The 4,945-nt window shown below is 47.6% G+C and overlaps 1 pseudogene; it reads left to right on the top strand.

Annotated features, from left to right (window-relative positions):
* The first annotated feature begins 3,088 nt into the window (after positions 1–3,088).
* LOC123441602 lies at positions 3,089–4,002 on the top strand (annotated as a pseudogene).
* The last annotated feature ends 943 nt before the right edge of the window (positions 4,003–4,945 follow it).

The following is a 4,945-nucleotide window of genomic DNA, read 5'->3' as shown; positions in this document are numbered from 1 at the left end:
TGTGGACAGAAGACACACATGTGACCATCCTGTAGATGCGTCAATCAGAACCATGAAATATTGGAATGGTCCAGATAATGGCTGAATAGGACCACAAATGTCTCCTTGAATACGTTCAAGGAACTGAAGTGGTTCAGCTTGTATTTTGAGATGCGAGGGCCTCAAAATTAGCTTTCCCGTGGCACAAGATGTGCACACAAAATCAGAAGATTGAGGAAATTTTGACTCAAGCAAATTATGACCAATGGAATTGCTTGTAATTTTTCTCATCATCCCGATTCCGGGATGGCCCAGGCGATCATGCCAGGTTTGGAATGCGTCAACATTCTGAAAAATTACTTTGTATGCAACATGTTCCACGGGTTTGATGTACGTATAGTACAAACCAGACGATAGAGAAGGAATTTTCTCATGTACCTTTTTGCCATATCCGTGATCTTTAGTAAAGAGTAAATACTCCTCTTTGTTGTCTTCATGGGTTTCAATATGAAAACCATTCTTACGGATATCTCGATAATTGATCAGGGTACGTGATGAGTCAGGATAAAATAAAGCATCCTCTATCGTCACTTGTGTACCACTTGGGAGTGTGAATATGGCACGTCCAGTACCAACAATCAATGTATCGCGTCCAGCGATAGTTAGAATATCTCCATTCATCTTTTCAGAGTTTGGAAATATTTTATCTCCCTCAGTATGGAGTTTGTGGTACCACTGTCCACAAGGCATAATTCCTCTTCCATCGGATTGTCCCCGTAGAAAAACTATATAAAAACGAAAGAATTTTCAATAAGAAAACCTTATGTTAATACATAGAATACAATCTTTATTATATCAAATGTGCTGATACAATACAATATAAAGACAACAACAAACTTATGTTCTTATTACAATCATCACAAATGGACATAGTTAAATAGATCACTAAGGAGGTCGAGGGACTAGTCAAAGTCACCAAACACATCGTTTGAGGTGTACTCAAGTAACATGGCCTTCGTTTCAGCAGGGCCCTCAAGTGGATAAGGAATCTTGGCGTTGCTTGGTCCAGGAGGAATATCCTGTGAATCGCCAGCTCCATTTGCGCTATGCGGATGTAGGTTGAAGTTAGCTTCAAGCCTTTTCCCTTGAGGTGCTTTGCGTCCCTGAGATTGCTGGTACAGCATGACCAGATGCTTGGGCATTGAGCACTTTTCAGTAGAATGCGAGTAGCATCCACACTTGTTGCAAAGTTTAGTTTTATCGAACTTTGGCTTTGCAGTGCCTTTGCCCTTGCCCATGTTTCTGAATTTTCTGTTCCCATTGCGCTTGTGCTTGTGCTCAGAATTGGAATGTTTACCTCGAAAGGTACCATTAAACTTCTGTCTATTCGCGACATTCAGATGGACTTCAGGTAAAGGTTGTGCCCCAACTGGGCGCTGAGAGCCATTCTTAGCGAGTAGCTCATCATGCTTTTCAGCCTGAAGTAACATGTGAATAAGCTCGGAATAGACAGTGTAGTTGCGAGCACGGTATTGCTGTTGGAGGATCCTATCAGAAGGGAGCATAGTAGATAAAGTTTTCTCTATCATCTCCCCCTGAGTAGGTTCCTTCTCACAAAAATGCAGTTTGGAACATATCTTATGAACAACATGATTGTACTCACTAATGGACTTGAAATCCTGAAGACGGAGATGAGTCCAATCATGGAGTGCTTCAGGCAGGACCACTGCCTTCTGCTGTTCATACCTCGTTTTGAGGGCGAGAAACAGAGTACTAGGAGATTCCTCCTGTAAATACTCAGACTTGAGATCTGGATGAATATGGTGCCTTATGATGAATAAGGCAGCATAATTCTGTTGTTCTGTCAGCGGCGTGGTTCCAGTCGGGAGAGGAGTCTCCGGGGGCTGGATTGCACGCGCTATCCCACGGGACGCAAGACTGATCTTGATGTCCATAGCCCATGTAGGGTAATTGTGGCCATTGAGGGCAAGCTCCTCAAATTCTTTGGCAGTCATCTTTGCCTACATGGAGAACCAGAGATAATTAATTTACGAGCGGTAAATTAAAAACCATCATGGTTGTGTAATAAGAATGCAAAAATTCGATACTCAAGTGTAAACTTGAAAAAATTTCAACCTCAATTGTGTGAACATAACACATTGAAGATCACTTAGATCTCACAGTAATGGATTTCATGGCCATTACCTTGTGTATGCTACAATTTAGATATAAGAAATACACGTTGAAGGTAATCGCTTGTCAAGATTGACAAAGCGTAGACCTTACAGTAAGAGAGGATAGTCTGCACATGTGCAGTAGATCACAACTCATTACCTTGTTATTCCAAATAAGACGAGGGAGAAATATTCAAAAATTTGCAAGTTTGAGATGCGAGAGAAACTAATCTCAATCGCAATAAGAAACATGTTAAAAAAAATATGTGGTAAACACATGAAACATTTCATTATGCCCAGATGAAATCCGGTACTTTATTTATATCATCAATCCATTGCATAATATAAACACACTTATAATTACACAAATCTTAAACTAGAATAAATCTAAAACTAGACTAAGTGTAAATAGTAGTACTAAGACAGTACTAAACATAGTCTAAAACTATATTATTTACAATAATTAGTACTAACTAGTACTAAACAGAGAAATAAGAAAAAGAAAGAGAGAGGAAATTTTTTTTACAGAACAGCGGCCGGCCAGGGCAACACATGCGCTCGCTTGGACATCCTTTGGCTGGCCAAAACACAACACGTGTGTGGGCCTGGACAACACACCACCGCATAAGGCAGAGAGAGGAGGTGGGATCGATTCCCAGATCCAGTTCCAGATCCATCCCAAGTACCGCTCCTCTCCCCAACCAGCACCGCTCCTTTCTTCCCCACCACCACGCGAAGACCACAGGAAGCCTGCCGACGGGAGTGAGGGCTGCCTCCCTGGCTTCTCCGGTGATCATCGGCGCAGCACGGAGGATCCCTCCTCGCCAGAAGAAGAGGAAACAACAACCGGGTCCTGGGGGATAGCTCCGAGGCCAAGGCCGAGGCCGAGGCTTGCCGGAGCCCATGAGCCGACGCGGCGGCCGGGCCGGCGGTTGATGGCGGCGACGGCCCGCTCGAAGAGGCGGCCGAAGCTCCGCTCGGCACGGCTGCTAGAGCCTGCGGCCGATTCCATCCGCGGCGGGGCTACACCGTTGGATTCGATCCCAGCCCCGAAGCGGATGACGCCGGAGGCGCCGGTCGGCGCGGAGACGAAGGCGAGCGCCTCCTCCGTGGTCACCTCCGCGCGCATCGGCACGGGTAAGTAACCGGGTGGGCGGCGACTTGGGCCTGCGTCCTCGACAGCGGGCGTTGGCGTGTGCAGGGGCAGCCAGTGCGCCGGCGGAGGAGGGGGCGGAGGCGGGTCCTCGTGCAGCATCGGCGCGGCGTGGCCGGCGAGCAGCCACGGGTCAAGGCCTACGGGAGGAGGTGCGGCGGCGCCAAGGCCGACGGGAGCGCCCTGGGCGGCATCCTCTGTGGCGCGCTGGCCACCCGCATGCCTGGGGGGCGGTAACCGCCCCGTGCGAAGCCACCGGCGGCATTCTGACCGCGTCCAGTGGCACCCCGGCCACGTGCAGTGGCGTTCCGGCCGCTTCCAGCGGCGTTCAGGCCGCGTCCAGCGAGGGTACGGTGGCGACGGGAAACGAGGCGGTTCCGGTGGTTGTCCTCCCTGATGAGGCGAAGGAAGAAAGTAGTCAGGGGCGACATTTCACCAGCGGCGAGTCTTCCTTCCCTTCTCTGTTTCTCTATTCGCTCCTTTTATGGTAGACAAGTGTTGATAACGTGAAACGAATCAAAGTGATTGATCTATCATTGTCGATGATTACACGGAGTATATATAACTCCTGGAGAGACGCGACGACAGAGAGGAGATGCGTCGGTTCGAGGGAGTTGGGAGAGAGACGCCCGTGCGGGAGGAAACCGCTCGAACGGTTACATCAAGAGGAGATTTTCCCCTAATTTATGTAATTAGTTTGAACACATACCTTGGCTTGGGCAATTGTGGAAGGCCTATCTTCCTCGCAAAATCAAAATCTTTGTGTGGCAACTACTCCGCAATCGCCTCCCCTCGGGGACGAAGGTACGTAAGCGGCACGGGCCAGGTGACGGCACGACGCACATCATCTTTACCTACACTGCGGCAAGCGCCATGTGGGAATTCTTACACCAGGCCCTCGGACCCAACTAGGAGGCCCAGGACCTCGCGGAGTTCCTACAAACCAGGGCCCACCACATCGGGCGGCGATGATGCCTATTCTGGCTCGTCTTTGCTGCTATGGCGTGAACCCTTTGGACAACCCGCAATAAGATGGTGATAGAGAGGATTTTCCTGAGACAGGCATCTGGCGCCTTATTTAAATTTCTTGCTTTCATACAACATTGGCACCCCTTCTCTTGGCAGCGAGACCGGGATCAGCTGGATGGGATGCTGGATGCGCTGCAGGGTACGACGCGCCAACTTGGTGGCTCTTTTTCTTATTTCTTTTATCTTTTTTGGGCTAGTATGTGCCGCTACCCCCGACTGATATCGCTATATGTGAAATGATCTTGTATGATACCTATACTTTATTTATAAAACGGGGCGAAAGCCTATTTTGTGAAAGCTTGATGCTTGCATGTGTTCGCTGGAGTATCGATTTTGGACACACCCATAATCAGTTCCTGCATATATTAACCTAGAAAAACCCCTGCATGTATCTACATCTGTTAATAAAAGATTGAATGTTTCTTACTTTCTACTTTCATCCGTCAATCGTCCGCATCTTCCGTTCATCATCATATCGCATACATATAGATTTGTTCATTAAATCCAATCTAAGCCAACCAAACGAGCACCAATGACGGAGCTAAATCAAACCTTAAAGTTGTAGACGAAAGCTAAATCAAACCTTAAAGTTGTAGACGAAAGTTAAATC

This window comes from Hordeum vulgare, chromosome 3H, assembly GCF_904849725.1.
Source record: "Hordeum vulgare subsp. vulgare chromosome 3H, MorexV3_pseudomolecules_assembly, whole genome shotgun sequence".
NCBI lineage: Eukaryota > Viridiplantae > Streptophyta > Magnoliopsida > Poales > Poaceae > Hordeum > Hordeum vulgare.
Note: the sequence above shows the minus strand (reverse complement) of the source record. Positions and strands in the feature narration are given on the sequence as shown.